Source organism: Rhinopithecus roxellana, chromosome 12, assembly GCF_007565055.1.
Source record: "Rhinopithecus roxellana isolate Shanxi Qingling chromosome 12, ASM756505v1, whole genome shotgun sequence".
NCBI classification, from domain to species: domain Eukaryota; kingdom Metazoa; phylum Chordata; class Mammalia; order Primates; family Cercopithecidae; genus Rhinopithecus; species Rhinopithecus roxellana.
This window is the reverse complement of record NC_044560.1, coordinates 123,851,025-123,865,321: the sequence shown is the minus strand read 5'-3', so window position 1 is coordinate 123,865,321 and position 14,297 is coordinate 123,851,025.

Genomic DNA, 14,297 nt, shown 5'->3' with positions numbered 1-14,297 from the left:
GAGGCTGAGGCAGGAGAATCACTTGAACCTGGGAGGCGGAGGTTGTGGTGAGCCGATATCGCACCATTGCACTCCAGCCTGGGCAACAAGAGTGAAATTCCATCTCAAAAAGAAAAAAAGTAGGCCGGGCGCGGTGGCTCAAGCCTGTAATCCCAGCACTTTGGGAGGCCGAGACGGGCGGATCACGAGGTCAGGAGATGGAGACCATCCTGGCTAACACGGTGAAACCCCGTATCTACTAAAAAAAATACAAAAACTAGCCCGGCGAGGTGGCAGCGCCTGTAGTCCCAGCTACTCGGGAGGCTGAGGCAGGAGAATGGCGTGAACCCGGGAGGCGGAGCTTGCAGTGAGCTGAGATCCGGCCACTGCACTCCAGCCTGGGCGACAGAGCGAGACTCCGTCTCAAAAAAAAAAAAAAAAAGAAAAGAAAAAAAGTAAAGAAAAAAAGAGAAAAGGTACAGTACTGGGACAGAGCAATACTGAGGAAAAGCCCTGGTCTTGAAGTCAGGAACTTCAGGCTCTGATGTTTATATTCAGAACCCAACAGAGTATTCTAGTGTCTTCCTGAGGTTGTTGGAATGGGAGACTTTTTACACTGTCGTCTTTAACAATGTCCTTGCGTATGTGTCTGACCTGTGTCTTAAAGGGTAGGAACTGATGTTTTCAAACAAGACCCAAAGTGTCCTTTTTGTTTTTAAAAAGGAAATGTTATTATTATTTTTAGATTGGTAAATGTTACTTGGGAATTATAAACGATTGTTAGAAATATAGAAAAAAATGAAAAATTAAAAATCCCCTGGAACATCTATTACGTTATTCACATTTCCATGAACCTGAGTGGCAGTGCTTTGTTAAATTTTACACCCTAGGTGTTTTAGTGGCCCTAATATGTAATGCTTATAGTTTTTACCATTCAAAATAAAGGGAAAATGTACCCTAATTAGCATTTTATGCAGATTGTCTGATATTCAGGAAGATTGCTGACATTAAGCAGAAAATACTTGTGGTATTTTGATATGGGATAGAGCACAATCTTTTTCTGTTGCTCCTGTTCAAGTGACGGCACTTTTCTTGAACTTTTGGGGGGAGTTTACTATGCAGGGGACTGGGAGTTTGTCAGGATAGTTTACCTAGCTTCAGGGCTCAAAGACTCTCTCTTCTTTCTTGACTCAGGACTTTTCAAAATTATGGTCTCACAGTGATTTTTGAAATCTGTTTCCTGTCTCCTCCTTTCTCACTATTACAGCACTCATGTACTTCCTTCACCCCTCTTCTTTTTTGGATTCTATTGCTCACAATTGTTCCCAATGTGGGACTCTGTCCTGGAAAGGAAATTTTCCTGATTAGTTTTCAGGGTTCTTAGGCCCAAGAGAATCTTATAATCATTAATCTTTCCCCTCCCACTTGTCATCCACCTTTGTTGAGTTCTCCGTAGCTCTTATTTATTTCTATCCTAGTTGCTCTGCTTGTTTTGTGAAGGGATCTGGATTTTAAAATAGTATATTTTAGATGTATCATCCCATTTTTCTTGGCCTCTTTAGTTTCTGATGAGAAACTAGTTATTAATCTTAATGAGGATTCCTTGTGATGCAGGGCAGGTGAGCTCCAAAGTGGAGCTTAGCTTACTAGGGTTCTTGGTTTTGCCCAGGAAAGAATTCAATGACAAGCCAGAGGCAGAAGAAAGCAGTTTTACTGAGGAGGCAGTGTTGTAATTCTGGCAGTGTTACAGCTCCATGACTGCTCCTGCAGAGCAGGACTACCCCATAGGCAGAGAGTAGCAGCTTAGGGCAGTTTTGCAGTCATATTTACACCCACTTTAATTGCATGCAGATTAAGGAGTGGTTATGCAGACGTATCTAGGGAAAGGGTAGTAACTTTTGGGTCATTGGGTTATTACCATAGAATTGGGCAGTAGCTCCTGGGTGTTGCTATGGCAATGGTAAATTGATGTGGCACACTGGTGGGTATGTCTGATTTAAAGCTGTTTTCTTCCCAGCTCCATTTTAGCTAGTCCTCAATCGGGTCTGGTGTCTGAGCCCCACCACCTACCACATTTGTATGTGCTCAATCACTTCTTTCTTGCTGCTTGCAAAATTATTTCTTTTAACAGTTTAATTGTAGTATGTCTTGGTGTGAGTCTCTGAGTTCATCCTTCTTGGATGTCATTGAGCTTCTTGGGCACTGAATTTCTTAAGTCTGTATATTTGTGTCCTCAAATTTGGGAAGTTTTCATTCATTATTTCTTTAAATATTTTTGCATCCTTCCCCCAATCCTCTTCTCATACTGCGACGCTTGTAATGTGTATATTGCTATGCTTGGTGACATCCAATGTGACAAGTATTCCTTATCATATATGTGATCACTGATGTGTCTGTTTCTTTATCTCTGTAGTCAACCAGGGACTTGAAAAAAATTTCCTTAAATATCTGGATAAAAAATTAAAAAAAAAGAGAAACAAAAGAAAAAAGGACAGTCTATTTCTTTAAATTCTTTTAAAGGTTCCACCTTGGTGGCAGGTGCCACCAGGGAAGCCATTCCTGCCTGAGGATGTTGAAACAATATGAAGCTTCTGTGCCAGTCCTTCAGTGAGCTACTAGACAGATCAAAACACACAATCCTGGTTTTTGGAGGACATAGTCCTTATTGCCAACCCTGCACAAGTAAGCCATAACAAAAATGTGGATCTCCTTATTGCCAACCCTGCACAAATAAGCCATAACAAAAATGTGGATCACCATTCTTATGGCTACCATGGGACAAGGGAATAAGAGATGACAGCTGCTATGCAAAATGACAGAATTTACCAGCCTCATTTTTCATTAAACATTCCCCTGTTTGCTGTAAGTGTTTGGTTGGATTCCAGAGTTACAAAATAATTGATTTTGATGGTTTTTGATAGCTGAATAGTAACTTTGATGGAGGGAATGATTCTTGGAAATTCCTAGTCTACCATCTCCCACGAGGTCATGAAAACTTAATGCTAAGGAAAACAAAGTTGGACAATATTGTATAATTTCATTTATATGAAAAAATTCCAGAAGGTAAATCCATACACACAGTAAGAAAATTTGTGGTTGCAGGAATTTAGGGGAGAAGGGAATGGGAAGAGATGGATAGAGGGTGTGTTTTGAGGGTGATGAAAAAAATTAAAACTACAGAGGTGGTGGTCACACAACACTGTGAATGCACTAAGTGCCACCGAAAAACACTTAAAATATAATTGTATATTATGATAATTTCATTTCACTTAAAAAAATGAGATTGCTATCTTGCAAAATAGAACCTAGTTGGCAGTTACTTTTTTCAGCACTTTGGTGACATCACTCCATTGTCTTCTAGCTAATACTGTTTCTATTGACATGTCTGTTAGTCCTTTATTGGTCTTTTAAAATAAATTTGTTATTTTTTCTTTGGATATTCCGATTCTGTAGATTGTCTGTTTACTCTGTTGATAGTTTCTTTTGCTGTGCAGAAGCTCTTTAGTTTAATTAGGTCCTATTTGTCAAGTTTTACTTTTGTTGAGATTGCTTTTGGCACTTTCATCATAAAATATTTGCCTGTTTCTGTGTCCAGGATGGTATTACCTAGGTTGTCTTCCAGGGTTTTTGTAGTTTTGGGTTTTTACATTTCAGTCTTTAATCCATTTTGAGTTGATTTTTGTATATGATATAAGGATCTTCTGCATGTTGTATATGATATATGCAATCTTCTGCATATGGCTATCCAGTTATTCCAGCACTATTTATTGAATAGGAAGTCTTTTTCCAATTTCTGTTTTTTGTCAGCTTTGTGAAGATCAGATGATTTTAGGTGTTCAGCCTTATTTCTGGGTTCTCTATTCTGTTCCATTCATCTGTGTGTCTGTTTTTGTACCAGCACCATGCTGTTTGGTTTTTGTAGCCTTGCAGTATAGTTTGAAATTGGGTAACATGGTGTTTTTAGCTTTGATCTTTTTCTTAGAATTGTGTTGGCTATTCAGGCTCTTTTTTGGTTCCATATGAATTTTAAAATAGTTTTTTTCTGGTTTTGTGAAGAATGTCTTTGGTTGTTTGATAGGAATAGCATTAAATCTGTAAATTGCTTTGGGCAGTATGGGTGTTATAATGATATTGATTCTTCCTATCCATGAGCAATGAATGTTATTCCGTTAGTTTGTGTCACCTCTGATTTCTTTGAGCAGTGTTCTATAATTCTCATTGTAGATATCTTTCACTTTTCTGGTTAACTGTATTCCTAGGTATTTTATTCTTTTTTGTGGTAATTGTAAATGGGACTGGGTTCCTGATTTGGCTTTTGGCTTGGCACTTGTTGGTGTATAGGAACACTAGTGATTTTTGTTAGTTTATTTTGTATTCTGAAACTTTACTAACATGGTTTATCAGATGAAGGAGTTTTTGGGCTGAGACTATGGGAATTTCTAGACATAGAATCATGTTGCATGCAAACATGAATAGTTTGACTTCCTCTCTTCTTATTTGGATGCGATATTAGTCAGGGTTCTCTAGAGGGACAGAATTAGTGGGATAGATGTATAAATAAAGGGGAATTTATTAAGGAGTATTGACTCACATGATCACAGGATGAGGTCTCACATTATACCGTCTGCAAGCGGAGGCACTAGGAAGCTAGTCTGAGTCCCAAAGCTGAAGAACTTGGAGTCCAATATTTGAGGGCAGGAAGTGTCCAGCATAGGAGAAAGATGTAGGCTAGGAAGCTAAGTCAATCTAGTCTTTTCACGTTCTTCTGCCTGCCTTTATTCTGGCGATGCTGGCAGCTGATTAGATTGTGCCCACCCAGATTGAGAATGGGTCTACCTTTCCTAGTCCACCAACTCAAATGTTAATCTTTTTTGGCAACACCCTTACAGACACACCCGGGAACAATAGTTTGCATCCTTCAATCCAATCAAGTTGACACTCAGTGTTAATCATCACAGATGCCTTTTATTTCTTAATGTTTTTTATTTCAATAGGATTTTGGGGGAACAGGTGGTGTTTGGCTATATGAATAAATTATTTAGTGATGATTTCTGAGATTTTGGTGCACCCACCACCCAAGCACTGTGCACTATACCCAGTGTGTAGTGTTTTATCCCTTGCCACCCCCCATCTTTTCCCCCAAGTCCTCAAAGTCCAATGTATCATTATTGTGCCTTTTTACATCCTCATAGCTCAGCTCCCACACGTAAGTGAGAACATATGATGTTTGATTTTCCATTCATGAGTTCCTTCACTTAGAATAATAGTCTCCAATTCCATCCAGGTTGCTGCAAATGCCATTATTTTGTGTGTGTGTGTGTGTGTGTGTGTGTATAACCTATCCTATTAATATATGTGTGTGTATATATATCTCACATGGTATATACACACACATATATTATATATACACATATATATCACATGGCGTATGCACATGCACTCACGCATACACCATATTTTCTTTATCCACTTGTTGACTGATGGGCATTTGGCTGGTTCCATATTTTTGCAATTGCAAATTGTACTGCTGTAAATATACATGTGCAAGTATCCTTTTTGTATCATGACTTCTTTTCCTCTGGGTGCATACTTAGTAGTGGGATTGGAGGATCAAATGGTAGATCTACTGTTAGTTCTTTAAGGAATCTCCACACTGTTTTCCATAGCGGTTGTGCTAGTTTACATTCCCACCAACAGTGCAAAAGTGTTCCCTTTTCACCAAATCCATGCCAACATTTATTATTTTTTGATTTTTTTGATTATGTTCATTCTTGCAGGAGTGAGATGGTATGGCACTGTGCACTTGATATTTGCATTTCCCTGATAATTAGTGATGTTGAGCATTTTTCCATATGCTTGTTGACCATTTGTATATCTTCTTTGGAGAACTGTCTATTCATTCCTTATCTCACTTTTTGATGGGATTTTTTTTCCTTCTGATTTGTTTTAGTTATTTGTAGATTCTGAATATTAGTCCTTTGTTGGATGTATATAGATTGTGAAGATTTTCTCTCACTCTGTGGATTGCCTGTTAACTCTGTTGATTATTGCTTTTGGTGTGCAGAAGCTTTTTAGTTTAATTAAATGCCACCTATTTATCTTTATGTTGCATTTGTTTTTGGGTTCTTGGTCATAAAGTCTTTGCCTAAGCCAATGTCTGGAAGGGTTTTTCTGATGTTATCTTCCAGAATCTTTATGGTTTCAGGTCTTGGATTTAAGTCTTTGATCCATCTTGAGTTGATTTTTGTTTAAGGTGAGAGATGAGGATCCAGTTTCTTTCGTCTACATATGGCTTGCCAATTATCCCAGCATCATTTGTAGACCAGAGTATCCTTTTCCCACTTTATGTTTTTATTTGCTTTGTTGAAGATCAGTTGGCTGTAAGTATTTGGGTTTTTTCTGGGTTCTTTATTCTGTTCCATTGGTCTATGTGCCTATTTTTATACCAGTACTATGGTGTTTTGGTGACTACGGCCTTATAGTATAGTATAGTTTGAAGTTGGTAATGTGATGCCTCTAGATTTGTTCTTTTTACTTAGTCTTGCTTTGGCTATGTGGGGTTCTTTTGTTCCATATGAATTTTAGGATTATTTTTCTGGTTCTGTGAAGAATGATGGTGGTATTTTGATGGGAATCGCATTGAATTTGTAGATTGCTTTTGGCAGTATGGTCATTTTTGCAACATTGGTTCTACCCATCCATGAACATGGGATGTGTTTCCACTTATTGTGTCATCTATTATTTCATTCAGTAGTGTTTTATAGTTTTCCTTGTAGTCATCTTTCATGTCCTTGGATAGGTATATACCTAAGGTTTTTTGTTTGTTTGTTTGTTTGTTTTCTATTTTGAAAGGGGTTAAGTTCTTGATTTGATTCTCAGTTTGGTTGCTGCTGGTGTACAGCAGAGCTACTTATTTGTGTACATTAATTTTGCATCCTGAAACTTTGCTGAATTTAATTACCAGTTCTAGGAGCTTTTTGGATGAATCTTTAGGGCTTTCTAGGAATACGATGATATCATCAACAAACAGTGACAGTTTGACCTCCTTTTTACCGATTTGAATGCCCTTTATTTCTTCCTCTTGTCTGATTGCTCTGGCTAGGACTTCCAGTACTATGTTGAGTAGAAGTGGTGAAAGCGGGCATCCTTCTCTCGTTCTAGTTCTCAAGGAGAATGCTTTCTACTTTTCCCCTTTCAGTATAATATTGGCTGTGGGTTTGTTGTATGTGACTTTTATTACCTTAGGTATGCCAATTTTGTTGATGGGAGTTTTAATCATAAAGGAATGCTGGATTTTGTCAAATGCTTTTTCTGCAGCTATTGAGATGATCGTGTGATTTTGTTTTTAATTCTGTTTATGTGGTGTATCACATTTATTGACTTGGGTATGTTAAACCATCCTTGTATCCCACTTGATTATGGTGGATTATCTTTTTGATATGCTGTTGGATTCAGTTCACTAGTATTTGATTGAGGATTTTTGCATCTGTGTTCATCAGAGATGTCAATCTGTAGTTTTCTTTTTTTGTTATGTCATTCCCTGGTTTTGGTATTAGGATGATATTGGCTTCACAGAGTGATTTAGGGAGGATGCCCTCTTTCTCTGTCTTGTGGAATAGTGTCTATAGAATTGGTACCACTTCTTTGAATGTGTGATAGAATTCAACTGTAAATCCATCTGGTCTTGGACTTTTCTTTGTTGGCATTAAAAAAAATTACAATTTCAATCTCCCTGCTTGTTATTGGTCTGTTCAGAGATTCTATATCTTCCTAGTTTAGCCTAGGAGGGTGGCATATTTTCAGAAATTTATCCATCTCCTCTAGGTTTTCTAGTTTGTGCATGTAAAGGCGTCCATGGAAGTCTTGAATAATCATTTGTATTTCACTGGTATCAGTTGTAATAGCTCCTATTTCATTTCTAATGGAGCTTATTTGGATCTTCTCTCTTGTTTTCTTGGTTAATCTCCCTAATGGTTCATCAATTTTATTTATCTCTTCGAAGAATTAGGGTTGTCATTTCATTTATTTTTTGTAATTTTTTGTTTTGATTTCATTTAGATTTGCCCTGATCTTTGTTATTTCTTTTCTTCTGCTGGGTTTGCGTTTTGATTGTTCTTTCTCCAGTTCTGTGAGGTGTGACCTTAGATTGTCTGTTTTTGCTCTTTCAGACTTTTTGATGTAGTTATTTAATGCTATAAGCTTTCCTCCTAGCACTGCTTTTGCTCTATCTTAGGGGTTTTGATAGGTTCTGTCACTATTATTGTTCAGTTTAAAGAGATTTTAAATTTCCATCTTGATTTCATTGTTGACCCCAAAATTATTCAGGAGTAGGTAGTGATTATTTTTGCTTTTCTGGGTCTAGCCACCCCGTGGAGCTACCAGGCTCTAGGCTGGTACTGGGGAGTGTCTGTAAAGAGTCTTATTATGTGATCCATCTTCAGGTCTCTTAGCTGTGGATACCAGTGCTTGCTCCAGTGGAGGTAACAGGGGGGTAAAGTGGACTTTGTGAGGGTCCTTGGTTGTGTTTTTGTTTAGTGCACTGGTTTTGTGTTGGTTGGGCTCCAGCCAGGAAATGGAACTTTCAAGAGTGCATAAGCTGTGGTCCTATAGGGAAGATGCAAACCTGCAGTGGAGACACCTAGTTATGTATTCAGGTTTCTTAGGTAGTAGGCAGGGCCGTAGTGCTCCCAAGTGATTATGACCTTTTTCTGTGGCTACCAGGGCAGGTAGAGAAAGACTACCAGGTGGGGTCAGGATAGGCATGTTTAAGCTCAGCCTTTCCTTGGGCAGGGCTTGTGGCAGCTGTTGTGGGGAATGGGGGTGTAGTTCCCAGTCCAGTGAAGCTATATTCCCAGGGTGATTATGGCTGTCTGTATGTAAGTCATATGGGTCACCAGGGAAGTGGGGAAAAGCTGGTAGTCAGAGGGCTCACCCTGTTCCTATGCAGCCTGGAGTCCTAAAGGCCAGTCTCACTCCTGCTGTGCCCTCCACAACTGCAGTGAATCTATTTCCAGGCAGCCAGTGATCAGGGCTGAGAACTTGCTCCAGACCATGAGCCTCCTTATTGAGAAAGGAAGCAGCCTCACAGTTTCTGGCTTCTCAGGGAGCCTGTAGCAGTAATCCAGTTTCTTCAAAGGATCTGTAGATTCTCTTAGCCTTCCCAGTATGTTCCTGTAGTGCTTCTTGGAGTAAAAGTTCATGATGTGAGTCTTCACACACTGTTCTGTCTGAGTGAGAGCTGCAAGCTAGTTCTGCCTGCTATTTGTCACTTTCAAGCTATGTCCTCCTCTTGCCTGATTGCTTTGGCCAGGACTTCCAATACTATGTTGAATAGGAGTGGGGAGATAGGGCATCCTTGTCTTGTGCTGGTTTTCAAGGGAAATGCTTCCATCTTTTCCCCATTCATTATGATGTTAATATGGCTTTGTCATAGATGGCTTTTATTATTTTGAGGTATGTTCCTCAACACATAGTTTATTTAGAGTTTTTAACATGAAGTGATGTCCAACTTTAGCAAAATCCTTTTCTGCATCTACTGAGATAATCATGTGATTTTTCTATTTAGTTCTGCTTATGTGATGATCCACATTTATTGATTTGTGTATGTTGAACCAACCTTGCACCCTAGGATGAAGCCTACTTGAGCATCATGGATTAGATTTTTGATGTGCTGCTGAAATTGGTTTGCAAGTATTTTGTTGAGGATTTTTGCATTAATGTTCATCAGAATATTGGTCTGAAGTTTTCTTGTTTTGTTTTCTCTTTGCCAGGTTTTGGTATCAGGATGATGGTGGTCTCATAGAATGAGCTAGAGCAGAGTCCCTCCTCCTCAATTATTTTGAATAGTTTCAGTAGGAATGCTACTAGTTCTTCTTTGTACATCTGGTAGAATATGGCTATGAGTTAATTTGGTTCTGGGCTTTCTTGGGTTGGTAGGCTATTTATTACTGATTCAATTTTGAAGTTCATTATTGGTTGGTTTAGGGATTTGATTTCTTCCTGGTTCAGTCTAGGGAGGGTGTATGTGTCCAGAAATTTATTCTGCTCTTCTATATTTTCTAGTTTGTTTTATAGAAGTGTTTCATCATACTTTCTGATGGTTATTTTTATTTCTGTGTGGTCAGTGGTAGTATCCTCTTTGTTATTTCTAATTGTGTCTATTTGGATCTTCTCTCTTTTCTTCTCTATTAGTGTAGCTAACCCCCATCTTATTAATTTTTTTCAGAAGGCAAACATTGAATAGTTTTCTATGTTTGACCTCCTTCAGCTCAGCTCTGATTTTGAATATTTCTTGTCTTCTGCTAGCTTTGGGTTTGATTTGCTCTTGCTTCTCTAATTCTTTCAGTTTTGTTGTTAGATTGGTAATTTGAGATCTTTTTAGCTTTTTGATGTGGACATTTATTGCTATGAATTTCCCTCTTAACACTGTGAGCTCTGTCCTGGAGATTCTGGCATGTTCTACCTTTGTTGTTATTCATTTCAAAGAACTTCTTGATTGCTTCCCTAACTTGATTGTTTACTCAGAAGTCATTCAGGAGCATGTTGTTTAATTTCTCGTAATTATATGGTTTTGAATGATTGCTTTAATCTTGACTTCTATTTTTGTTGCACTGTGGTCTGACAGTGTGTTTTGTATGGCCCAAGACAATTCTTTTTCTTCCAATGTGGCCTAGGAAAGCCAAAAGATTGGACATGCCAGGTGTAGAGGAACAGAGGAAAAAGAGAAAGGAGCAGCAAGGGGGCTGAGGAGGGACACAGCCCATCCCCTGTGCACTACTATCCCTGCATGCGGAGGGGGTGGGTAGGAACTGAGCAAGGTAAGGGGCTGCATGGAGAGGGACTCACCAAGGTGCTATGAATTGAACACACTTAAGTGGAGACAGGGGTTGCAGGGAGCTGAGGCCTGTTGTTTCTCAGCAAAAGAGGCAACGTAGTTCTCAGCAGAGCAGAACCAATGTGGGGGCCTGACAGTGTTCAAGCCCTATATGGACTGGTCCCAATACCACTCTGCCTTCTTTCCCATTCTCCTCCTTTACCATATGTTACTCACTACCTCACTACCTGCCTATGCATTTCAACCTCTAGGCCTCTGATCACACTGTGCTTGCTACCTGGAATTATCTTCTCACTCATATCTATCTGTCAAGGCCCAGCACCAAGCTACCTCCTTCAAGAAGGCCTCCTGGGTCTCCCAGTAGTGAAGGGCCAACTCTTTTTTCCTATGGGCTATCCTTCTCAAGTGGCCAGAGCAGTGTTAACTTGACTCAGTTATTTTTCTACAGTGTCATTAGTGTGGGCTTCTTCTGGGAGAGACCATCTCAGATTTATCTTTGTAACCCAATAGTCCCTCAGTAAATGATGACTCAATGAGTGAGGAAGAGCGTTCAGTTCTGAGTTAGGTCCCTCTTCAAAGCTTCCCCAGATGCTTGTCCTTCCTTCCATCTCATATCCATTATCCCTTACTGCACAGCCTCTAATCTTCCTTACCCCCAACTAGACTGAAAATTCCACACAGATAAGGACCACAGCTGTGTCCTAACGCAGTGTCTGAACCACACTGGGCACATAGTTTGTGTGCAGTAAGCATGTGCTGAACGAAGGAGCCTATCCCACAGTAGGGCAAGCTGCCTCAGAGCTGGAGAGTATGATTGTCAGAAGGAGGTGGGCAGACATTAGATACTTATGTGGTAGTTAGTTGCTTTGAGTTACTAGAAGCAGTTGAAATAAAGAAGAGTTGGCAACGTGGAACATCACTAGGACCCAATGTCTATGAGGGTTCCAGATGAGATTAAAGCAAAGCTGAATCTTGAAAGCTGAGGAGAGGTGGCTGCTCTGTGGCAGAGGGGAAGGGCATTCAAGGTAGAGAAAAGAGCAAGTGCCAGGGCCCAGAAGAGTGAGCAGGTGTAGCTAGTGTGCGAATCAGCAGCAGTCGTGACATCGGCATTGGAACTGAAACAAATGGGTGATGGTGGAAATGCCAGCAGGGCTGAAGGCAAGAAAAGAGAAGTTGAAGCCAGAAAGCCAAGGGCTTTGGGATCCACATCGAAGAGTTTAGAAAGATGGAAGAGCATTCCATGCTCATGTATAGGAAGAATCAATATCATGAAAATGGCCATACTGCCCAAGGTAATTTATAGATTCAATGCCATCCCCATCAAGCTACCAATGAGTTTCTTCACAGAATTGGAAAAAACTGCTTTAAAGTTCATATGGAACCAAAAAAGAGCCCACATTTCCAAGACAATCCTAAATCAAAAGAACAAAGCTGGAGGCATCACGATACCTGACTTCAAACTATACTACAAGGCTACAGTAACCAAAACAGCATGGTACTGGTACCGAAACAGAGATATAGACGAATAGAACAGAACAGAGTCCTCAGAAATAATACCACACATCTACAGCCATCTGATCTTTTACAAACCTGAGAAAAACAAGAAATGGGGAAAAGATTCACTATTTAATAAATGGTGCTGGGAAAATTGGCTAGCCATAAGTAGAAAGCTGAAACTGGATCCTTTCCTTACTCCTTATATGAAAATTAATTCAAGATGCATTAGAGACATAAATGTTAGACCTAATACCAGAAAAACCCTGGAAGAAAACCTAGGTAATACCATTCAGGACATAGGCATGGGCAAGGACTTCATGTCTAAAACACCAAAAGCAATGGCAACAAAAGCCAAAATTGACAAATGGGATCTAATTATACTAAAGAGCTTCTGCACAGCAAAAGAAACTACCATCAGAGTGAACAGGCAACCTACAGAATGGGAGAACATTTCTGCAATCTACTCATCTGACAAAGGGCTAATATCCAGAACCTACAAAGAACTCAAACAAATTTACGAGAAAAAAACAAACAACCCCATCAAAAAGTGGGCAAAGGATATGAACAGACATTTCTCAAAAGAAGACATTCATACAGCCAACAGACACATGAAAAAATGCTCATCATCACTGGCCATCAGAGAAATGCAAATCAAAACCACAATGAGATACCATCTCACACCAGTTAGAATGGCAATCATTAAAAAGTCAGGAAACAACAGGTGCTGGAGAGGATGTGAAGAAACAGGAACACTTTTACACTGTTGGTGGGATTGTAAACTAGTTCAACCATTATGGAAAACAGTATGGCGATTCCTCAAGGATCTAGAACTAGAAATACCATATGGCCCAGCCATCCCATTACTGGATATATACCCAAAGGATTACAAATCATGCTGTTATAAAGACACATGCACACGTATGTTTATTGTGGCACTATTTACAATAGCAAAGACTTGGAATCAACCCAAATGTCCATCAGTGAGAGACTGGATTAAGAAAATGTGGCACATATACACCATGGAATACTATGCAGCCATAAAAAAGGATGAGTTTGAGTCCTTTGTAGGGACATGGATGCAGGTGGAAACCATCATTCTCAGCAAACTATCGCAAGAATAGAAAACCAAACACCGCATGTTCTCACTCATAGGTGGGAACTGAAAAATGAGATCACTTGGACCTAGGAAGGGGAACATCACACACCAGGGCCTATCACGGGGAGGGGGGAGGGGGGAGGGATTGCATTGGGAGTTATACCTGATGTAAATGACGAGTTAATGGGTGCTGACGAGTTGATGGGTGCAGCACACGAACATGGCACAAGTATACATATGTAACAAACCTGCACGTTATGCACATGTACCCTAGAACGTAAAGTATAATAAAAAAAAAAGAAAGAAATTGGGAAAAGAGGGGCATGTGTATGATCATGATATTCATCTCCTGCCCCAGAACAAATGGGAGGAACACATTGCCTGAAACTCATGTCTGGAGCTCTTTCAACATGTCTCCCTGATGACTGTGGACAGCATCATGAAGTGTGCCTTCAGCCACCAGGGCAGCATCCAGTTGGACAGGTCAGTGACAAAAGGAAGGTAGTTGTTCACCAATAACTGTGTCACCCACAAACATGTTCCATCTTCCCTATTCCAGTACCCTGGGCTCATACCTGAGAGCAGTGTTCAACCTTGGCAAAATCTCCTACCAGCGGATGAACAATTTTCTACATCACAACGACCTGGTTTTCAAATTCAGCTCTCAAAGCCAAAATCTTTTCTAAATTTAACTAAGAGCTTCATCAGTTCACAGGTTAGTCCTGGGATTTACATGACCAGAGTGCACTATGAGACATCTCATTGTCTGAGACACAGACTCTGGTTATGGCTGCTTCTACTATGGACATATGGCATGGCCATCATTCAGAAATGCTAATTTGTACCTCTTAAATGAATGTGCTACATAAATCCTAGGTAGAGAGTATATTA